The sequence below is a fragment of the Aptenodytes forsteri genome, unplaced genomic scaffold, assembly GCF_000699145.1.
Source record: "Aptenodytes forsteri isolate BGI_AS27 unplaced genomic scaffold, ASM69914v1 Scaffold243, whole genome shotgun sequence".
In the NCBI taxonomy this organism is placed as follows: Eukaryota; Metazoa; Chordata; class Aves; order Sphenisciformes; family Spheniscidae; genus Aptenodytes; species Aptenodytes forsteri.
In genome coordinates, this window is record NW_008795314.1 from 1,713,461 (window position 1) to 1,738,519 (window position 25,059).

The window sequence follows — 25,059 nt, forward strand, 5'->3', positions numbered from 1 at the left end:
CCCCGCGCCCCGCGTCCCCCGCCCTGCCCCAACGACTGCTCCCGCCGCTTGGCAGCGGCAGACCAAGTCCCAGCCCAGAAAAACCCCCCGCCCTCCTCCCCCCTGCCCCAACGACTGCTCCTGCCGCTTGGCGGGCGAGCGGCAGACCAAGTCCCAGCTGTATATTGGCGCCCCGCCAAGCCCTTAATGACTTCCCTGCCTCTACCTAAAAAAGATCTAAGTGGCAAACATGAGAGCGTATTAATCAAAGGCGCTGTTGTTTATAAACGCAGAGAAGAACTGCCCTAAACAATGCAGCGCGGACCCGGGTGCTTTCTGCCTCCTGCAGAAGGGGGGACCATCTTTTAACAACCGCAGGCTGGAGAGCGCTGGCTCTCTTTAAGACATTTGAACACACAGACTGTGAACAGAAGGGGGGGGAACCTTAGCGTTTTCAGGACCTAAATATCATTACAAATCCTGAGAACACACGTAGAGAACTTTTATCAACGCTTATATACAAATCTCAAACGAGAATTTACACACAAACTTCTAGGACATCTAATACACTCCTTTACAATTATTTCCCCTTCTCACTTCCTTGTTCTTCCTCCTCCTATCTGCCCCAAATACATATTAATTACGCAGTAAATGGAGCACGTTTTAAATTTGCTGTTTCAATTCTTGTCAGGTGTTCATTTGAGCAGTTTCACCCTTCTGCACTGGATCGCACACAACTGATGTCTCTTTAAAGGTTTGGCTGCGTTCTCAGAATTGCTGCCACTTCACTACCAAAGCACAATCGCTGCTGCTATTCTTGGCTCAAGAACTGTTCCACTGAAGTACTCCTGAAAATAGTTGGTTTCCTTCTGAAGACATTTATTCTCTGTTTCTTTGCAATAGTCTCTGAATACTGGACGGGTTTAACCTCATTTTAAAAACAACAGATGAATGAAAATCAAATCTGTTTGGTTTTGTTTCCATTCAGAAAACTGTTTCAATTGAAACTAGAAACTAAGCTTGAGTCAATTTTGCAATAACTTTAAAGTCAAAATATTGTTGTGGATTATTATACTCCTTTATATCAGCTATACATGATTAAAATTTCCATTAGTTAAAATGATATGTCAAAACTGGAAGAGAACATAAGACACATTCTCATGTTGCTTCTATTTTTCTTATTAATATCGTAAACTCCCTGAAATCTACTTCAATTTATGGAGGCAGGTACTTACAAAGGGCACCTAATTCAAGGGGGTTGTGTTTACCGGACAGAGGTAACGTAGGAAGGCAATGCAGAACCCCAAGGAAGAGTCAGAGCCCACACCAAAGTTTGGTGGCAAAATAAAGCACAGCTTCCAGTCCAGCCCGTGCTGGTGGATGAGCGGCTGTTCCTTTCCACGTGCTCCATCTTGTAGCGGCCTCGACAGGGCATGAGTCTGGTAAGTTTGAAATCCTTATCGATACCTGAAGACTAAAAAGGGGGATTTGAGAGGTTATGCAGACCACTCACCTGATCTAAGGAACTATTCCTGATACACACTAAGTGACATTTGCCCAACCCAACAAGGAAGCCCTCCAGCAATGGAGACTGCACATTCCGAAGTGCTCTACCTCACTTCTTAAGATAGCTTTCATACTGGCACGTTTTTCCTAATGTCTAACCTTGATCTTCCTTGTTGAAATTTAAGCCCATTATTTCTTATCTGATCCATCACAGGCATACGGAACGTATCATTTTCTTCCTTGCAGCAGTCATTTAGGTATTTCTGCATTTCTAATTCCAGTCTTTCTTTGACTTAGCAGCTCCAACTCCTTCACTCTTTGCAAGGCTTGTTTTCAAGATCTCTACTCATTCCTGTTGCATTCCTCTGCTCTTCTTCCAGCTGGTTCACTTCCTTCTGAAGGCACAAAACCCCAAACTGGACTCAATATTCAGAGGCCTTATCAGAAGTGCCTCGTGGAAAGCAGTACTGTTTATTTCCCTCAGTATGCTTGTTGTCTTTTCAACAGCATGACACCATTAATCTGGTTTACCCTGTGACCAACTCCAGATCCATTTTTGCAGCATGATACTCACATAACCATACTTGTGTACGGAGCTGTTCTGGCCAAAATAAAGAACGTTTCCCTTTTCTTTATTTCTTATTCAATCACACAATTTTGTTACCACTCTTCCATATTGTAATTTTGTCTTACAGTTGCCTTGCACTCTTCTCCAGTTTTGGTATCATTAAAAAATTTTATGAAGGCTGTTGTTTATAGCCAAAAGACCGATGCAAATATCAAAGAGTACAAATTTGTACTCTCACTCAAAACGTTCTCATTTTGCCAGTACGGACTGAGAGCTACTCCCTGTCTACAGCTTCCTGAGCAGCTGCAAGAAGCTGACACTTCTTGCAATAGTTTCATCTTGTACTTCCCACTTATTTACACCACCACACACACAAGTCTTCTGAGGCACTGTCAAAGGCTGCACAAAGTCAACTTCTAGGACATGATTTTCCCTCCCGTTTCGCAGTGCCTGCTGCACTGCTGACAGGGAACTACTCTCCTTTGGCATGACCTGCTCCCACAAACCCACATTAGCTCTGTACTTCTCTCTTGCAATGCACAGAAATAGCTGCTTCGGTTATTTTTTCCAATATCATTTTAGCGGATTACAATCACTTATCTGTAATTCCCTGGTTTCTCCTTTCTCACCTTTTAACATCGGTTGTTTTACTTTCTGTTTTCTAGTTCTCACACTCTGCAAGAATGCCAGCAGGCATTACAGATGAAGGGAAAAGCATTAAAAGTATTCCTGATGCCACCTATCAATGGTTCTTCCTGTTGAACATCAGACCAGTTCCCTTGGCCTTCCTTTCACTAATGGACTTAAGAAAATGTTGCCTTTCTGTTCGTTGTTTTTTTTTCTCCCCTAACAGCTACAAACTTCTTTGTTTTATATTTGTTTCTTGTAGTATCATACCTGTTTCCTGAGCTGTATAAATTCAGCTTTCTGATACTTTTCACATGACGTTACTCCCTTTCTGCTCTTCCCAAGGACCAAACTCCTATTTCCTGGTCGCTTTGACCTTAGTTAGTTGCTTTCCACCTTTTACTTCTCCACCGTCAGAGACAGGTCCTGCTACTCGGTCCCTTCACACGCTTTGTCAGAAAACTGCCATCTGCACATTTTAACAACTTGCCAGACTCTTTGTCTCCTGACCTTTTTTCCCCCCCAGACACCTGGGCAGTTCATGTATCTGGCTATCACTAGAGCACAGCCATCTACAGTGAAGCTAGAGGTAGGATGCAAGTCTGCTGATTCCAAAGCAAAAGCAGCGGCCTTTGAGTCATGAAGTTTTTGCACAGCCCCGCTCTTTGAAAGTGAGGACAGCAAAACTATAAAGGCATCTCAGTTATTTATCCTTTTACAGATTTCTATTTTTCCTTCTCCTGGTGAAAAATTCTAATCACTGTCAAGTAGATTTGAAGCAGCAGATTTATTTTTCATGCTCTGCTGCCTGATGTCAGATAACATACACAATGCAGAAAAATTCATTCCAAAGATTAGTTTACTGATGAGTTTTTACCATCATTTTTCATTCATAATGCCTGTATTTGTGCTACACAGCGGTTGCTACTTCTCTATCTATATTCAAAGCATTATATGGAATTTTTGAAAATTCACATGGGAGACAAAACCCTTTACTAGCTGAGACTCACTTCTCACAGACTTTCCCCTTACTGCATTTCAGAAAATGTTCATCACTCAGGAGTACATCCAGACAGTACCTACTGGCTAGATCCCATCTCCATGTTAACTGGTACCTACTGGCCAGATCCCATCTCCGTGTTAATTGCTACATTTTTTTGTCCTTGTACGATGTTTTTTAACTTCCTTTTGTCTAAACATATACCTGTCACTTGTGAACTTTGGTAACACTGCCTAATTTCCAGGGACATGTACCAGACTACAAGCACTACCAAATGCTAAACAAAGCCCTGAGGAAAAAACCAAGAAGGAAGAAATGTAATCACCACTCGTGCAACCTCTGGCGGTACCTGAACAACCCTGTACAACACTAATTCGATGAGACTATTGGCAAAAGATTTAATCAAAACAAAATACTGATAATGTCCATATTTTTTAACAAATGGCGTAACATCAAATTTTATCCCGCTAGTAGGAGAACTTTTACATAGCCACATTGCAGGAACCTTGTGCATAGTGATGAGCTGTACAGTGAACTACTCTGCAAATTATGGCCACCACCTAGTCAAGTGATGTAAAAATTGAAAGCTGTGAGGAGTTTTATTGCAGATAAGCATTATGGGTTTGTGATATACAGTTACCTTCCACTGAAGTAGTAGAAATAGCCAATTCTTGTGTTTACAAAGAAACATCACCATGCTAGTTCCTTCATTCAAGATCAACAGCCATGATACAACAATGCACATCTTCCAGGTATTATGTAGTACACTTTTTTAAAGAAGTGTATTTGCTATAGAAAGTGTGAAATTATAGACATAGAAAGTGTGCAAACAAGATGAATAAATATACTATCTAATCCCTGATTTCTACTTTATAGTATTTAGTGTGTTAACTATTACATATGAAAAACACTGTTTAAGGAAGATCCTGAATAAATCAATTTCTAAATTTTTTTGTTTTAATTCTGTAACTTTCCAACTAAAAGCAAAAACACAGTAATGTTTTGCCAACAAAGATATTCTGCTAGTGGAATTACAGAATATGGGCCCAAAGAGATAAAGTTCAGCCAATCATTTCCATAAAGGCAGTTTTCGCATGTGCTTTATTCATTAAAAATCAGCCTGTTTGCCATGCCTCCAGGAAGTCAAGCTAAATCTTATTTTGAACTTTTGAAATGAGACTTTATTCATATGCTACAGAACTACTTCTGCATATACATGCCTCACCTACAGTTATTGCAAAGCACAATAAGCTAAACCGGGCAATTGTCCAAATATGCGTTTAGCTTGAAGGTCACTGCTGCTTTACTAGATTTGATGAAACAACTGTATGTCAAAGCTTATCTGTGTTTTCCAACTATACTGACTCATTTTAGAACAGATACTATCTCTCCCTAAAACTTTTCTCCAAATTTGACTTTACAACCGTATAAAATCACCCTGTTAGAAGGAACTCTAAAGTAACCCACAGTTAAAGGATTAGATGTTTGAAACGAGTATTGTCAGACATGATTTTAACAGTAAGCAGTTTTTTTAATCTTGCTTCCTAAAAAAATTATCAAAACCAAAGTTAACACAAACAGATTTATAAGAAGAGTTAATCGGCCACACAACAGCACTCAGCAACTTCCAACTGCCCAGAACACTCACTTCAACACGCACATTCCATGCCACAAGCATGAATATGCAAACTGCAGCTAAAGAAATCTTCAAACATGAAATAAAACTTCCAGCTTCCTAGAAAAGAAAAGTTCAGCACAGAATCTGGCATCAGCCCACAGTAGGAAAACAAATCTCTCTAACTGCTGTCGAATTCTCACTTCCCAGAAAACAACAGATAGAACAAATTAAAAGCGTAACTCTTCAGTTTCCACAATGCTTGAGCATTTTCTCATTTTGACTACTGCATGAACCACTTGCTTTCATTTCTTTTTAGAATTTGGAAACATATGTTATGGATCTGTTCCACAAAATACTCTACTCGCCAATACAAAAGAAGGGCAGAAGTTTCATCATGACTCCTGCAGGACATGGTACATTTCTTTTGAGTTGATGGGTGTTGGTTTCACATTGCTGAATTGCAGAAAAGTGAAAGGCATCTTCAAGAAAAACTGGTTACTTCTTTTGATATTTGTTCTTACAACCTTCAAACACACAGTGGTTGCCCGGAGACTCCTATACAAACTTCGTAATTTGTAAAGAAACAAAGAAGGATATATTACTTGCTATTTTTAATCTCCCATGGTAGTTTCCAGAAATTACCTTAATTCTTTTAGATCACATGGCAAAAGGATCATTCCATTAATGCCTCACACCTTAATGAAGGAAGTTAACTATGCACCACATTTATTGGATTTAGTTGACAAAGTGGGGAGGGAAGAGATAAAAAGCTCCATCTTTAAGTAAAAATAACAAACTGGACTAGATATTAGAATTCTGCTCATAAATTACAGATACAGCTTTCCTTCAGTATAATCCTGAAAAGGATTACAGAGGGGGCATGTTAAGAACAAGCTTTGTAGCTCAAGATAACAGTTCCAGACAAATAACTATTCTACAGAAAATGCTCTAAAGCAGAACATAGTTTCATAATAGTTAACAATGAATAAAAGACTGTTTTCAAGGGATAAGATTTCCAAAATACGCTATGCAATTTGAAATGTTTTGAGTTCTTCTATTAACAGTTTGTCTAGTTAATATTTTATAGATTACCTTAAAAGAGAAACAAAAAGTCACTACTCTCATCCACTTCACTGATATTTCCAGATGATAAACCTGACAAAGAATGTATTAGTGGTCATTAATTCCCACTTTCCCTACATTGGCAGAACATCCTTTTTAATTCATGACACTGCAGTTAAAGTTCTGATAAGTGTTTTGGATAGGCCAAGGCAGTAGATAACAGAGACTGCTGACAAGAGAATAAAGCGATAAAATAGTGCGATTTTTACAGTGAAGAAGCTGGCAATGCCTCTCTAACAGCCTTCCTTGTATCCAGGTAGTTATAAATACGGCCTGGAAGGAACACGGCTGCATAATTTCAAGTTAACTATGAAGGAATATGACCCTATAAAAAGAAAAGCTACAGACATGAATTTACATTAAGCATCTTCTGGATGCAAGATGCTAGCGTGCGACAATCCTGGCTCTTTGATTAATACCAGTCATCCATCAAAAGAAAGTTACTATTGTTCGTCATGAGTATAAAGAAGCCACATATGGAGACTTGCTTGGGCAGAATCCAGCACAGGTCTAACAAGCTCTGGTTAGGCAATCAGGCTACCAAAGAGTGAGAAAGCCCTAAGCACTGCTGTATTATTGACTGCCTCTACACTTTGAAGACGTCTAATAATGTTCATGAAGTGATCACTGTTCTACAATGCAGGTGCTGGTCAGACAGACAGAATTCCTGTTCATATGTGGATCAGGTTACCTACACTGACTCTTCTGGACAACTTTGATTATTTTATTCCTTCTCTTCACTTCCCCAGAGAACTTTTACTTGCAAAGACTCTTTAGTAAATGAAATACCCAGGGAACCAGAGACAGACATTTAAAGGAATACAGTTCCTACTGATGATAAAAGGAGGAAGGCAAAAAGTTTCCTTCTGACGACGTATTGCTCAGTCAGAATACTCGTGTTTAAAGTTCTTTATTTTCATATTCACAAAAATATGACCCAGTTTGAGTTAAATTTCATGGAAAAGTCATAATTTAAATCCTGGAGGTTTTCAGGATATAGAAGCCAAAGATTTTTTCTAAGGCTAATAGTTACTCAAATCGTAACAGCTGAGATGAAAAGGTTTTGGCCTTCCCTGGATACTCTTCTTACCTCTGCTCTTTATGCTCATCAAGGTGGAGACGAAGCCAGTATGAGACACCACATAAGACTGTCAATATACGTATTTCATGGCTACAAAGGTCTCTCAGGAGTGAGATATGCTATATTCCTCTCTCGGCCTCGCAAAGCAGCCAGGCGCACAGCTGTCGTGGTTATAAACTAAGCTAGATAGATTTATTTTTTTCCTCCTGTAACTGTTTGTAGTTAGAAAATGAACTGATGCTCCACCTGCTGGAAAGAGGAATAAATGATCTCTAGCATTCAGCAAGTTCTTTCTATACGGAAGGGCAACCATTTAAGACTCAAAGCACAACCTCTTGCTGTCAGTAGACAAAACTAGCCAAGCATTTAGCTTGTCTAAGGTTCTCTTCCCTGCTTCAAGAACTGAACACTGATTTTCAGGCGCCTTTAAAAACTTTTGTTTTGACTTTACATAGTAAACAACAACCTGACAATTTTACTCTGTGCACTAATTGCTCTCAAGTAATACTTTTCCTAAGAATTCGATATGGGTTAACTTGTTTTGTGCAATACGGAATATAATATGAAGCAGAGGAGCTGCTGCACTCCTCCTCCTCCTCCCATGTGTACTAGCTTTTACTGTATTCTGAATTTTTCCAATGGTGACAGAAAAGTAGCAAAAGAGTAAAAAAGCAAACTAATTCAACAGTGTAAAACATCGGCTGATAGTTGCCAGGCTGACAAACTACAGAAACAAGTGCTTATTTTATACAGCAACTTAAAATAGGAATCCGGAAAAGAAGTCTAAAACCTCAAGGTACAAATGCATCTGGCAAGATCAAAGTCAGACAGCTAGTACTATACTCTTACAAGCTAATTTCTTTTATGGATTATGTTATGACTTACAGTGGACTTCGTTTCATGATTTACAGTATGTTTCTTAAAGATCAAACAAAGATGTTTCAGATACATGGATAATGATGCTTGGAAGAAGTCCAATACTGACCCTCAGCCAGCCTGAGCCACTTGAGTTGGTCAATCTGTCTCTACCACATAAATAATTAATAGATTTCTGAAAATAAAATAATAAACATCTAAATATATATATACATATTTATATATGTAAATACATCTAACACAGAACATTAATCTGACAGTTAACAAACATCTCCAAATCAAAAAGAAGCCATAAATGTCAGCCATCATCCCTGCTGAACTGTGATTTGCAAAGAAGATGAGAATGCTGCTCTAACTGGTGGGAACTCATTACTTTCCATCTCACTAAAGCCGAATACTCGAGAATACAGAAGTAGAACCTCTTCGCCTCCCTAAAAACCCGACATTCTAAGTAAATAAACAATTGTTTTATTCTGCCTTTTCAGATCTGTGTTTCTGGGGAGTAGTTGGGTAATATTTTCAAATGCATCTCGATAACCATAAAAGCTGTAATTTCTGAGAGAGGTGATTTTCTCATCTAACTAAAACTTCTAAGGACAACACCAAATAATTTTCTCTGCTGGAGTTCAGTATCACAACAGCAAGTACAGCAAAAATAGTGGAAGATTCACTAATGCCCAAAGGGAAAAACTGCAGACAGTTCAGATCCAAATTTTGTGATGTCTGACAGCATTAGTGAGCGATAATGAGCAACACTTGAGATCATACAGAAATTGCTACTATTCAAGATATCAAAACCCCCCTTGTGACTTAGACCATAATACTTTTTCTAAGCCATAGGTAACTGTACCTTAGAACACTCCCTGCTTTGCCTAACACAACATACATATACAGCAGTGATGAAGAAGGTGATTTATACCAATTACTGACTAAGCTCATCTTCACTGTAAAAGTTACACGATCTCTAGCACAGAAGGACAAATAAGAAGAGAGCTGCTTCTTATTTTCTCATCAACAGCTTCAAGAGAAAAAAGGTAGTTAAGAGACTTACTCCTCAATATGCTATTTCCAATAGCCAAAAGAAGGTCGGTGTGTCTATCTGCAAAGGATGGAACGAAGTGGTAGAAAAGCCTAAGATACCGAACTACTTTCCCCAAAATATTATTTTCCTCATGTGAAATAATGCTCAAATAACAATTTAGCAAGTAAAGGCATAAAAGTGTCACAACACAACATAAACAAAGTTCCTATTTTTTATTTACATATAGTTATATGCAAAGCTCTCTTTAAAGAACATTAAAATTGCCAAAATGATAGTCAAAAACTTAGAAATACCCAAATTAACAATGCTTCTGTAAGAATGATCGCTAAAGAAATATTTGAATGTCCTGAAGATCATATCCATTATAACTATCAAAGAAACAGAAAAAACCTGGAAAAAGACCCCACAGGTCTGAGCACCTAAATAAATGAGAAAACCTTCTAGAACTGGATCCTAGAAATGACATAATATATTCTGTAAGAAGAAGCGCAACAGCATACACGTCACTTTAAATCCCGTTCTTTTAAGACAATTCTTAACATTCCTTAAGTTTTTGCAACACCCGTGCTGACAGCGGAGGGCATAAATACATGAAGAACGAGTCGATATCCCACCGGGTTTCGAGTCTTACCTGGTTGGGTCTTACTGGGATGATGCTGTCCACCTGCTCCTTGCTGCGGAGGAGGACTTGCCCCTGCTTGTCCAGTACCTTGTGCTGGGCTGGTGCCGGTCAGAGTCCCGGTAGGCAGTGGCTGACCCCGCTTTAGGAGCTGCTTCTGTTCTTGCTGGCGGAAGCGTGGAGGCACCTCACGAGGCAGGTAACGGGACGCAGCTGGCTGCTGCCCATTAGCAGACGCACGCTTGCCATTGTTGCTGTTGGTGATAGTGCTGGTGGAAGTACTGGTACCGGTACCGGCAGGTTGGGGCTGGCTTAAACTGGTCTTAATAGGTTCTGGCACTACGTAAAAAAGACAAGAACAGAAACGCCTTTAATATCAGAAAAGTTGTGGGTGTTTTTTTTCTGTAACTGAGCAAATGGATAATGTTTTTCAGTCTCCCAAAGAGTCGGCAAAACATGGACTATAAAATACGTAAAATGTATTCTAAACAGAAAAGTCTTACGACCAGAACTCAGGGCTAGTTTACTATTATGTAGCCTCCCAAAACATTTTATATAACAATTTTGAAATCTACGTCTAAAAAACCTGATTTTGTACGGCAGTAAAAATTTATGTACCACAACACAGCTGATAAAGGCTTCACACCCAACTCTGTGAGAGCCTACATGTCTTTTTTTAACTGCAAACCCCCGGGCCTTATCTCACACACTTCCCGCTTCCCAGGCTGCACCAGAAGTCAGCAGCACACAACAGAGAAGCTGTTTACTATGGGGGAGAGCATATAGGCTGAAGACGGAGCAATCTATATACACACAACCAAGCTCATGTCAATACTCAGATGGCTCCCACATATGCAAATGTCTATGTGTGTGTCTGGGTGCTTACAGTAAACGTGATTTAGGAAAGTACAACACTAGGAAATCAGTGTTTTTCTTCTTATTAACTCTACAAGGGAGCAAGTGAAAAAACTTCTTAGATGTTTTCACTTCCAGCATTTCTAAAACATCTTGGATTGTTTTCAAAACCAGATGTCTAGGAACACTTACCCTAAAACAGTAAATAAAAGCCCAATAAATAAAAGGATGGCTAGAATTAATTGTTGTTATGCTCAAATAATGTGCAGGGGGAAAAAAATTATTAAATAAGAAATAGTGGCACAGAGTAACTACTTCTTAGATGTTTTCACTTCCAGCATTTCTAAAACATCTTGGATTGTTTTCAAAACCAGATGTCTAGGAACACTTACCCTAAAACAGTAAATAAAAGCCCAATAAATAAAAGGATGGCTAGAATTAATTGTTGTTATGCTCAAATAATGTGCAGGGGGAAAAAAATTATTAAATAAGAAATAGTGGCACAGAGTAACTCTTTTTTTTTTTTTTTAAACTGGAAGAGTTATTAGGACACAGAAAGTAGCATGCTGTGAAATTTGAATTTCAGAAAATTAATTCAATTGAAAAGGAGTGTACATTGGGGGGGGGGTTTTCAAGTAAAGATTAATTTGTGTTACTCCTGCTTTAACCAATTTGTAGACACATGTGCAAGTACTTTGTACCTACAATGATGCACAAATATGTTCTATGTATTGGGACTTAAAAAGAAAATTATGCTCACAGGCGATTTATTCAATAAATAATTTTTAAGGACTTCAAAAATACGTGGTTTATGTTTTCAAAAGTTATGATTAAAACTCAGATCATAATTAGTTCCTTTCATTGGAAAGAGTGGATGACTTACACAACTCTTTTACCATAACAAGGCTATTTCGGGGGGATACTTTTTAACTTAATAATAATTTAAATTATTATAATAACAATAATTACATTATTAATATAATAATAATAAAAATAATTTTAATTAATTTTTAATTTTGTTTTTAACAAAACCACGAAGTTTTCATATCCCACTGAAAAGCACAAGAACCATTGCCGCACTTTGCAAAGTTACCTAACAAGTGTTTCCCTGCAAAGCACTTCTCATTTCTAAACTGACCCTGAAATGTAGTAACTGAAAAAAGTAAACCACATTTCAGTTTTATACTAAGCCACACATTTGCAAGAACACAAGTGAATGGGCACGAGGACAAACAAGACTATACCATTAGTTCTCCACGTATCACAAGTGACTAAAGGAAAACCTTCTCATCTGTAGTAAGAAGCAGTCAACTTCAGCTGCAAAATGGATTCCAATGTGTAAAGCGTGAGCATTATTTTAATCAACATTAGCACTACCTTTAATGATAAAAAAGGTTTTGTCTTTCAAAGAAAGGTACTAACTCCCCAGTCTGTGCAGACCACATCCGTTACAGGTACCAAACCAGCCAACCAGTTCACCCTAGGACAGAAAGAAAACCTCAACAAACCTTATCTTCTCTCCGATTTAATGAATGTATTGACCAGTCTATAGGATATGCTGAAGACATAAATTTGTGGCTAAAGTTTACATTGCAGGGAAATAAATTTATACGGTTATTTGTACATCAGTATTTCCGCACAGAAGTAATACAAGCTTTTCTTAAATCTTTCAAGTCTAAAACCTTTAAACATAGTAGCGTCTCAACTGTTCCTTTTCCATAGTGTTAGCTGCTGCTTTACTACCAGGACAAAATACAATATCCTATAAACACTACTGGAATTAAAACAGCATTAAGTTTTAAAAATAAGGATAAATTCTGGTTATTCTCTGCTTAGGCAAAATGCATTGCCTGTTACAGTATTTGAACCTTTTATTCCTTACTGTAACAAATCTTCCATATGCTTTAAAACAGGAGGGAGGAGCACAGAGATGTGACAATTTAGTATTGAACAGACTGCTCATTTAAACTGCATGGGAAGCTACTGCACCCATCTAGAGCACCCACCGCCTTTTTAGTTCAGCAGTTATCCAGTTTTGGCTGTGACATTGCTAATATTAACATCAAATCACACTGCCTATAGCCATGAAAGCATAAGTTTTCAGGCTTCTAATGATCTCCCATAAAACTAGTTAAAAGACCTGACCCACCAGCTTATTCAGCACTTGCACAAAACTTCTGTTTTCTCGTGGTCTTTACCTAAACCTTCACATCACACATTTCAGGACACCCTAGTCTTCTACATTTGCACTCCAGGCATACATTTGATATGCCCCATACTAAACTTGCCTGAAATAAGCAGACCAGACCCACCCTGGTGCATAGCAGAATTTACCCGCACAGCTTGGCACGGAGAGGTCAGCAGTGCCGGGTCTTTTTGGGAACAGCCACGAGGGAGTCGGGGCTGGGGTACCAGGAGCAGAGCAGCACGGTGCTGGCTGGGGATGGCAGTGCATGTCAGGGAATTTGCTCAACTCACCTGGCAGTGTTTACCAAAGCTGCTTGGCCGCCCAGAGGAAACCCTTTGGGCTTCCTACACGCACAGAACCAAGTATTCCTCCAGCTCATCACGAGCATGTCCAACAAGTGCAAAATTGCATCTCATGTCGTTATACACGCGCTACAAAACCAGCGCTCGGCCTCTCTCCAGGCTTTGACAGACCTGAAAACTGATCGACTTCCACAGCAGAAGCAGTGGACGGGTGTCAAGGTAGCGGCGAGGGTGGTTTAAACGCGAGCAGGGACTTGCACAAGCAAAAATATGCCAAGCTGGACAGCAACCATCAGCACTTTGTTTCTCCAAGACACTTATTTTGGAAGCCTAAACAATTTCACCTGTGCTTATTTCTGTAACAAGGAAGGAACTTCGAATATAAAAAAATTAAAAAGTACCAGTAACATCTGAAGAGCAAAGAATAAAACCTTCTTTGCCTTTTCAAGATATACCACCAGCTTTGGAAACGAACAGTTTATCCTAACTCTGACAATTAAAAAAGTAGATGAAAATTGTCACGAAATGCAGAATAATTCATTTCAAGTATCAAATTAGCATATTCAACATGTGAAAACTATTCTGTTTCCACAATATAAATAAACCTGTCACCCACATGATACAAAATATTATTTGGTTTTAATGGGTCTATTTTTAAGTCCTGTTGACTTGACCATGCCACCTGGCCTTTAAAAAAAACTGTAGTATAACCTTTGAATTAAGCTGATCCTCTCATTGAGCAGCAGTCCCTCTGGAGACGAACGTCTCTCCAGGTCTCTGGACAGCCTGCCACAGGGGCACACACAGCTTCTGCGGGTCACCACCACCGCCTGTCTGGCAGGTACCAAACCTGCTGCGCGGAAAACACAGGCTCGGGCTCAGGCTCTCACCAGCCATCATCCTGGGATTGGGAAGGCTGCACCACCTTAGACTTGTGTATGCGCATATCTAAATGCCTGTTGTCCAGACTTGAAACTGTACCAAAAGCCAACTCCTGCTTAGTTTTGCTTGCTTTGCCACATTGAAAGGATAATTAAAATAGTATCACTTTTTATCTTTTTGAACAAAGTGTATGTTTCCATTTCATTTGGGAGATGGAGAGCGGAAATGGGAAAATTAGAGATCTTGGGGTATTATTACTACTACTACTATTATTGCAGAGATGTAAGCATTTACCTATTACTACTACTATTATTATTATTATTATTACAGAGATGTAAGCATTTACCTACTACTACTATTATTATTAGAGATGTAAGCATTTACCAACACTGAAATTTCAAGTACTCAGTACTTCTGCAAAGGATGAAGCTGTACGTGATTTGCTTGTGGCTACACGATTCAGAAAGAGCACTCCAGACATAGTCTGTTCTACCAAAAATACTAAACCCATTTCAGCCAGAAAGTTTCTCCAGCTTGGATACGGACTAGCCACACAAACCCTGGTGCCAGCAGATCAGAGGGAACACCAGGGAAGAGGAGGAACAGGGGTCAGGCAGGAGGAGGCAGCCGGGTGGGGATGAGGACTGCTCCCCCACATTGCCACCCCAACGTCTCTCACCAAGCCAGCTCAGCTCTGGCCATCAAATGCTGAAGTACTCCAAGGTCCTGATCAGCTGGGGGAAAAGCGTGGAAGGGACGACCGCATAGCAAAGTGAAAAACCAGAGTGTGCTTTGATTTCCTTATTTTTTAAACTGAGAAATGATTTTTCCATGGAATTAAATAAGTATATAAGAGACTTAAAACCATCAGCTGGCACAATGCCAATGGAGTCGATATTTATCTGGCCCTGAGATTTTCTTAAGGAATACTAATTAATTGGAAACATATTTGAGAGAGCAAGGCAGGCTGCTTTTTAAGAAGCATTATATTCTCAGAACTTTTTCGCGCATGCATATATATATATATATATATAAATAAAAATCACTAACCTAAGTCACAGAGTACACAACGTTTGCTTTAATGTAAATTAACAAAGCAGCTTCATCACAAAGGTGTGGCCAGTAAAACCCAATTTCAGTGTTAGAAATATTGTTTCCCTCTAAATATCTGAATCATAGATGAGAAAAAAAGAACAAAAAGATCAAACTCTCAGACACACTGTACTACTTTAGAATAATATTTCTGCCTATTAAAAATACTGTTTTTTCACTAATCAACATAGCAACGTGGAGGGTTTTTTATATGAAAATCTCTTTAAGATGAGTTAAATGGAAGCTCTTGCAAGAATACTGTGTATACATACAATCATGGTAGCTGGAAAATAACCATTTAATTACACCATTGACAGGAAATAAAGCAAAAAGTGAACAACAGCATAGAAGTGGGCTTGATTCCCAAATTCCAGCTTCGTATCAGGCTAGAATTTAGCCTTCGAATTTAGACTTCAAATACAGCAATAATATTTGGAGAATATATGTTACAAACACAACAGAACTGTATTCTTTGAAAAAACAGCTACTTATTAAAGTCATCTTCAGCAACGTTTAAGCAGCAATTTTCATTTGATATGCACTGTGAGAAGCACCTACCGTTCTAAGTGTCTACATTAGATTTCCTAATTATTAATTGTCATATGATATTTGCTCTAAGACCGTCTTTATAAACCATTTGGACACGCTCCTTCCTACAACGGATGTATTTTGAGATGATGGCTATCCCTTGCAGAACACACAACGTACAAAGACATCGTATTTTAGCAAACTGCAGGCTAAAAGCAAACCAGACAGCAACCTTTTGCATGCAGCACGGCAGTGCCTGTGGTCAGCGGGGGCTGCCTAGAACACTGATGCTCTGTGCGCTATACATTTAATCAGCCCCAAGGGCCAGCCTGCCAATCTATAGAGAGACCTTGCCAGTCCCTGAAGGAGCAGCCTGTCTACCCTTTCACCTGAAAGTAACACACTGTCACGGCTAATGTTATGTGGGCAGCTGTTTGAAATCCAGAAATTAAAATGTAGCCTTTATGGCTAAATTTGCCTTAATGCTAAAAATATTATTTAAAATGTGTGGGGGAAAGGATTTAATACAAAGTGATTTTCATAACTGGCACATGATTAAAGAGCTAAAGCTAAAACATTTAAGTAGAAAGCCTCTTGCAAAAATACAACTAAAGGCGTAAAATAAAAGCCTTGAGATTGCTTGTTCTTAAGATGTTTGTGATGGGTATCTGCTTATTCTACATTCTGAGAGCTATACATATACTAAACAATGAGCTTGCTTGTAATAATTATCAGTATTTAATGGTATCTAAACTTCTTAATCCAATTTTACCCAAACAAATCCAATAATTACTCCATATGCTTTTTGATGATTACAATCTCAGGAATCCCAACTGCATAAAAAAGTGTTACGAGCAATTGTAGGTGGATTTTATTAATATAATGAATAGGATCAGTCTAACAGATTTCAATTACAACAATAGCTTTTAAGTACATTTCTATGACATAAGGAAAGAACATGCATAAATGAAAGAAACTGGTTAAGCCACATAATACTGATTTATGGCAGCTTTTTCCTTTCATTCACCTCATTAACATTTCTCTATATTTCAGAATCCCCCACTCCAGCTCTATAAAACTTGCATTTCTAAAGCCTTCAAGGACCAGACATTCCAGAAGAGAAACAGTTAAACCCAGAAATGCATTCTTGGCTGCTACTGTGACAGGATTTATTTACAGCTTCTATTAAACACAGCAGCTCCATTACAAAGTGCTGGATGTGAGAAGAATTTTTGATTATACAATGCCAATGCCTCACTGCGTTAAACATATCATGCCAGTGTATTATTTTTTTCCTTCAGCAATTCGTTCAGGTCATTGTTTGATGGGTTTATGAATTCATTACAGGAAACAGATGGATCCCATAATTCAGAGCTATTCTCCCAGCCAATCATATGGGCAATTTTTTTTCTCATCTTGCTCCCCCCTCCAAATCAACCTTAATGAAGCCACTTCCTCCATGTCCAATTCCCCGCACATACACACTGTAGCGACAACTGGTGCTTACTAAAGCAACCTCTGAACACTAAATGCTTTCAAAATAAAGCTGCACAGGAGCACGCTCATACACAGACACCCCCTTTGAAGTCAGACAGAAAGCCATGAACTTACCTAAGTCAGGTGAAGATAACCAAATAATACAGGATTGTAGCAGGCAAAAATAGACATCCTGATTAGTAAGAAATCCATTTTTATATGCTGAAAAAAGGCTTTCTTTAGGAGAAAATTGTTGCCCCCCCAATCTACTTTCAAAGGATGAATTTTCATTTAGCAAATTACCTCCTTTGTCTACTAAGCGCTGGTATTTTTTATCCACAGTGACATCTACTGGCAAAAGTAAAGGTATTTCAGTAAAGTATTGCATAAAAACCTACTTCCTAATGCTTCTATATAAAAGTGGGTAATTTTCTGCCTGGATCTTCCCTTCCCCCAAGCACACAAACTTCCCCGGGAAAAAACTGCAGAAAAGTTAGTCTAAAGCCAAGAGTAATCCCAAAACTAGTTTTCAATAGTACTCATAATGGCTTTCAAAATGTAACCAGAAGCTGCAGTTTGACATCAAAGCCCACATTCAGGGTTAAAAGTAAAAATATATGCATTATTATGGCCTTAGAACTTTAACACCATTTATTTAAAGAAATGCTTCAATTTTGTACTAATTCCTGAACATATCATTTATTTAATACTAAGAGCAAAGTCTTTTCCTCCTCCATTTGACCTCCTAACTGACCACAGTGCATCTTCTCCTGCTTCCCCTTCCAGACGTTTCCTCTCCGCTTCCTTCCCTTGACTTTTGCAACGTTTCCTGCCTCCTTCCCTAAGTCTTTCAACATCCCACTTCTAAAACCTCTCACCATAACCCACCTTTCCTGACAGTCTCTACAGACTCCTTTCACTTCTACCAACTTAGACCTTCGATATAGAACTCGACTTTTTTGCCAGGAAATTTGAAGTCAGGCTAGGAATGAACACGAAGCTGCAAAGTTCATGGAAAACCTCTAAAACACTTGTTTGGATTTCTCAACCATCTCCAGTAACTCAGCTTTGTATAATTTAGTGGTAGGAGATAACCAAGGAAGTTCCTTGAAAAGATGTACTATCTAATCCCTCATCCCTGCTCCAGTCTTCTCTCTGCTTTAGGAGGAGTGATGGTGTATGGTGTGGTCATATAGCCACTCTCAGCCTCATGCCTCCAGAAACCAGCTTTAATTCTTAATAATTGCTATTGCTTATATATTACCTAAATGGCAACTGATTAAAACTAGTATTTTGATGCATTGTTATACACTGCATAATTAATTAGAACAGCCAGAGCTTACAACTCCAGAAAAGAAAAAGAAATCAAAGCTCTGAATACACATCCACCCATCCAGAACTGCACCAGCTTATACCCCAATCACATTTGAAAAGTCCTTTTACAACAACAGGAGAAAGAATAGTTTTTAAAAATTGATTCTGTGAAAGACATTTTGTTCGGGAAATACCTACAGGTGAGGGCTTTCCTGCTTGTTTTGGAGTAGTTTTAAAGTCATGTTTACCAATATGTTCATTGGCTGATGGAGCTTTCTAAGCATAAATAATGGTTCTGGTTTTGCGTGAGAAGGTATCCATGCTAGGATGAATTCAAACCCCACTGTGCAGCTCCCACTCTGATCTGCACATTTCACAGCCTTCATCAAGATATGACATAATTTATTCTAAAACTATATTCAGACATATGATCATTGCATGAAGTTAGCAGATAACTACCCACCATAAATTGATATATAGTAAACGCTGAAATTTATTTGTTTCTATTCAGTGGATTGTGGTTCAGTCAAAAATTAATTCCTAATTTTGATGCTGGGAAACGTCCTTTGAAACTATGTCATCCAGGAAGATTTTACAACCATCTGTGGGAAACCAATATTTTATGAGGAAATCATAATAACTTATAGGGCCCACAGTGACAAGCCAGTCGCAAATCATCTTCCCAAGAGTGAGACTTCCGTATTACCTCTTAGAAATTAAAAGTTTTATTTTCATCTTCATTCCTGGGTCCACCAGAACCATGTAAATATTAAAATAAGCTGGAAAGTGTATTCCATTTGGTTGCATTTCACAATTTTTGAAGTACTAAACATTCTTTTCTTAAACAGACATTGGCGTTAACAGTACCGTGGCTTGTTCAAAGCTCCCCGCTGGTTGACTGGCCAGCTGGCAGGCTAACCAGAATAGATAACCATTAAATTCACATTAAAGACTTTCCTCAAGACCTCAGCAGATAGGTGGGGAAGGGAAGTAATGGCACTAGCCAAGGCACTGTCGTGCACCCAGCTGCACACCTCAAGGAACCTCTGTGGACCTCCTACCAAATTTGGTCAGGATCGGCCAGGAATTTCTAAAGCTACATGGGGAGACCGAGACAGAAATACAACCCAATCTCATAAGCCTCATTTCCATAAGAAACTAGGCCAAAAAACATACCCAGAAAATGTATTTATTAGAGCATTTTTCCATAGTTTTATATAAAGTGTCTCTAAAACTACAAGTCTGCACTATTTTTGCGGACGTTAATATTGACAAATTCTGTATCAAGGACGAAAAGAGTAGAAATCTTTTGGGGAAAATTAACAGGAATTAACAGGAAAAACTAAACAAATTGTAGCTTCATAAATCATAGAATAATGGAGGAATGTAAGTATTTAAATTAATACATTTTAAACAGATACCGCCTCAGTTACTGATGGAAAAACATACAATAGCTGTACAATGTAAGGGCCCTTCTTTCTGCATGCATCAGGAGGCCATGCAAACAAAACCTCTCCAAATCACTAGCACAAAAGTTTGTGACCTGTTTTCTATTAGTCCTCGTGCCTTCTCAGGTAATTCCACATTCTTTCCACATACTTCCCTACCCACACTCATACTGTTCACCCTCTTACCCTTCTTCTCTTATCTCTGCATCCTAGGGTCCTGACAGCATATGCATGTTTCAAGCTTGTCTTAATAAACCCACCGTTGCCCCCACTCGTCTTCGTAACTCTGTCCCTCTCCCCAGCACCTCTCAAGCTAACTTCTGTCTCTCTAAACTGAGCTGTAAGAGCTTCTGAGGTTTCGAATGGTATTTCCTTGGCTAGAACTTGGTGTCTTAATACACCCGCTTTATCAGAAACGTTTGACAGCGCCATGAATCTGTCCCTTGTTAGCTCTTATAATCTTTTTCTCATCTTCTGTTTTTCTTCCTAATTCATTTAATTACAAGTGTTACCTTCTTAACTGTTGGCTTTATGCAAAGGTCTGAAACAGAGAAACATTCAGGACTTCATCCACCACGTACCTCTCTTTATTTTGACTCTAGAGCGGTATATCCACAAATCCAGCTGACCCCAACTCCTACCCTGACACTCTTGTTCCTCCCTCCACTCAGACCCAGTCATCTGCTTCAGTTCAAACAAATTCCACCTGTCTTCTCACATATTGCATCCGTGTCCCACCATCCAAAGCTCACTCTATACATCTTAACTTCGTAATGGTTTCTGACATGAAATTCTTACTTGATATTGTCATAAGCAAATTGGGGAAATGTGAGCTAAATGTAAAATTACTTGAAATATTCTCTGGGAGAATCAATGGTTTGCTGTCAAAACAGAAGTATATTTCAGAATAGATTCCACGTGGACTTGATCTGAGCCTACGCTGTTCAATATTTTCGCTAACAACTGGATGGACTAGAGGATATCCTTATCAAATCTGCAAATGACACCAAGCCACGGAGAAAGAAAGATGGGGGTGATCAGATTGCTGCGTGATAGGATCAGAAATCATCAATGATAAACTGGAAAAGTGGTGTGAAAAAAGCGACTGCAATTCAGTAAGGAAAGTCACATCATTAGGCAGGAAGAATTAAATGCAGAACAACAAACAGCTCACCCCATAGCAGTTCTGCAGAAAAAGATGCAATGTTTTAGCAGACCACAAACCAAAGAGAAGTAGAAACATCAGGCTATTGTAAGAAGACAAGTGTTGTAATGGAATAAATAATCAGCTATGAGGCTCAAACTAACCCTTCTACTTCAGTCTGGCATCTTAGAGCCTTTACTAAAGCACTGCCTGTACCCACGGGTTGACCATCTCTCTTCAAGAAAGAGCTGGACCACCTGGAAAGAGTACAAAGGAAATGGAAATCTGGAAACATGAACTACCACAGCAGACAGAAGGCAAAGTAGTAGTTCAGTCTAGAAGACACTGGGTACACAAAGCAAAAAAAGAAAAATATACAAGGGAAGAGGAGGAAATAATTTGCTGCATCCCACAGTGAATAAGACAAGACTTGCTGGGTTTAAATAGCAGCCAGGGAGATTAAGATTTACATTTCTAACAGTAAGAATGATTAAGGATTATCTACAGACATGATACAGGTTTGGTGATCTTGTCTCAGGGCAAGAGGATGGAATAGATGACCTCTCAAGAACCTTTCTAGCATGATTTTCTACAATCCTACATGTAAAATGGAGCTCCAAATCCATCTTACTAAGTTCTCCCACTTCCCTCAGCCATGACAAAGAAATAATTTTTCTCTCAGGTTGATAGTCACAGCACTCTCTCCAGCTTCTGCTGTTTTTTACATAAGTTCAAGATGTGCTCTTTCTTCATCAGCCCCACTTGTCCGGACCCTCTCCATTTTGTTCTTGATTAACGTTAACTTGAAACTGTATCAATACCAAATGACATTTTATCCCTCCACCACAAATGGGTTTGCATCCTCTTCGTAAGCCCATCACAGCCCACCCTGCTGCAGAACTTCTGTGCAGCAAACAGTCCTAGCCCAACTCTACTGATACAACTCTATATTCACAAATCTAATTTTTCTCTTAAGAATTGGAGAAACTCCTACTAAAAACATAGATCCTTGCATACTTCAGAGCTCAGGTACTAGATTTTGTTTCCCTTTCTTGAACAGCATCTACATTTTTTTCTTTCAGATCTGTCAGCAGAGAGGGTGCCAAATATTTCTTTTGAGAGAAAGATACAAAACCTGGTTTGTGTGATTCAACGTGTATTTTTAAAAGTTTTCTTCAATCCCATTCTACATTATTCAGGTTGGTTTCGTGTGTGGCAGTCTTGTGAAGAATACTTATACTTTCCAACAGCTTTAATATTTTCTTCACTGCTTTCCTCCATGTTAGCACCTATTATAATTTTAATTTTAAATTCACAATTAATTAGCTGTGCCATTAAAAATGGTACAGCTAATTAGGTTGATAGGTTGTCATCAACAATAGATTGATAATCCAAAGCAAATATGATGCTCCTTCACTGCAAGCCAAACTCTCTCATGTTTACTGAAGGCTCTGAGTGCACACACATGGGTCTTCCATGGCCTAATTGATGAATGGAAATTGGACCACATACATCAGACCTCAAACTTTAAAGTCCAAGCTACAATCAAGATTCTGGGTAATGGAACAGTTAAATTATCATAGCTACATTCCTTCAGGATGTGAACTGATAACAGATGGTAACTTTCAAGACTTAACAATTAGTCTGTTTTCTCTTAAGCGATAGTTCTCCAATTTACAGGTGACTGTAATCATAATCAGTGCAGTGAAGCCGCATTTATGAATTCATGTAACTCAAATACCAGTATTTATTATGTACATCTCTCTACACACAGACCTGTCCAAATATGCGCCCATTGTAAAGCAACGACAAATAAATAAATAAATACATCTTGCTAGAAGCTGGTCTCTAGACTACATTTGTCCTGAAGCCTCTGACATTTCAGCACAGGAATATTTCATTTAACATGTCATCATACATTTAGCTTTGAATTGAGTAAACTCAATTCCCACCTCCAGAGCAGGACAATACACCGACATTAGAAAGCCAACTTGCCTATTAAAAAAGGAAAATAATGAAGCTATTTGAAGTTTTTAATCACTCATGTTAATAGCATTAAGAAACAACAGCATTAAGAAGTGTCTAAAAAGGACAGAAGGGAGATAAGTCATTGCTGAGATGACTTAGCTTGTGCAAGAAACTTCTACTCTACAACGAAGTGAGCGGGCAGCTCTGAATGAAGAGAGGGATTGCTCAGCTAGCGTTTAGAAACATTTGCAGAGTTTTTTCAGGTTTCTGATATAAGACTTTCCTATAAAGCGAGTTCAGCCCTCTTCACAGCTAGAGAATTCACATCTTGTATTCCTTCCCAGAGTATTTAGAAACATCTAAACTTCACCAACTAATTTTAAAAAGACCCACTAGCCAAACACACATAACTTCCAGTCCACCAACAGGATACAAGTCTCACAAACACATAATCTCAACAATTTGGTAACACAGTAAAGAATTACACCATTTTACATATCAGGAACAAGTCACAGGCATGACTCGTCGTAAGGCTCCCTCCTTCACATCTGCTCTCACCCTCCAAACCCTTCCTAAGCGCTGCTCCAGGCAATGCAACCCCATCAGTTAAGTTCCAGTCCACCAACAGGATACAAGTCTCACAAACACATAATCTCAACAATTTGGTAACACAGTAAAGAATTACACCGTTTTACGTATCAGGAACAAGTCACAGGCATGACTCGTCGTAAGGCTCCCTCCTTCACATCTGCTCTCACCCTCCAAACCCTTCCTAAGCGCTGCTCCAGGCAATGCAACCCCATCAGTAACGATGCAATAAAAGAGTCAGAGAAGACAGGAAACAGCTTAGAGTTAAATTACACAATGCTATCATCATCACAAGTACTAGTGAGAAAATCCAAGCATCTAATAACACATTAAATAACTTCATACAGAGTCACATAAGAAGTCTGGGCAGAACGAGGAACTGAATCCTTTAATTTTAAGCTGACTGTGTGCATTTAATCTCATTAGACAATGTTTTACACACAGTTTTCATATTTAAAGGAATTTTTTTTAAACAAATTTACAAATGGTGCTAAGTCATCACACTGGCAACATTCTTTTTTCTTAATGCAACAGGCCACTTCCAGGTGCAGACTGTACAGCTAATATTCTTTACAGTAGAAAGCCACTCATTGCTAAACCATTCATACAAATAGATAAATACAAAAATTCACAGTAATTAGTATGTTCATAAGTAATTGACAATTAGGATTATCTCTGTGTCGATCGATTTCCTGTATTCAAGAGCCTAAAATTTCATTTGCACCTTGAACAGTGATGCATCCACAGGTTACAGTTCACATGAACAAGCCTTGAGGTAGAAAGCCACTCATTGCTAAACCATTCATACAAATAGATAAATACAAAAATTCACAGTAATTAGTATGTTCATAAGTAATTGACAATTAGGATTATCTCTGTGTCGATCGATTTCCTGTATTCAAGAGCCTAAAATTTCATTTGCACCTTGAACAGTGATGCATCCACAGGTTACAGTTCACATGAACAAGCCTTGAGACTTGTTTAAAACAATACAGAAAGCAGAGCAATCCGATGGATCACCATCTTACAGATCAACACGTTTTTTTATTTAAGTAAGCAGAGGCAAAAATCCTATTGTAAACAAACCTGTGCCTTAGGAAGTGATTAATGCCTACACTGTGTCAAACAACTGCTGTTAGAATCAGCCCTTTTGCAGCAGAATCCGCTCGGAGTCCGGAGGACCCAGCTCACCCCATATGGCTGCTGAGGTTTGAAGAGATGCTGAAGGCAGCTCTT

The 25,059-nt window shown here is 38.8% G+C and overlaps 1 protein-coding gene across 1 annotated transcript in view; it reads right to left on the bottom strand.

Annotated features, from left to right (window-relative positions):
- Positions 1-25,059, bottom strand: part of TNRC6C (trinucleotide repeat containing 6C) — a 96,583-nt gene that overhangs the window by 48,429 nt on the left and 23,095 nt on the right. The window contains exon 3 of the mRNA XM_019472110.1: positions 10,051-10,377. The gene's annotated coding sequence lies outside the window, so the exon portion shown is untranslated. The remainder of the gene's footprint in view (positions 1-10,050; positions 10,378-25,059) is intronic.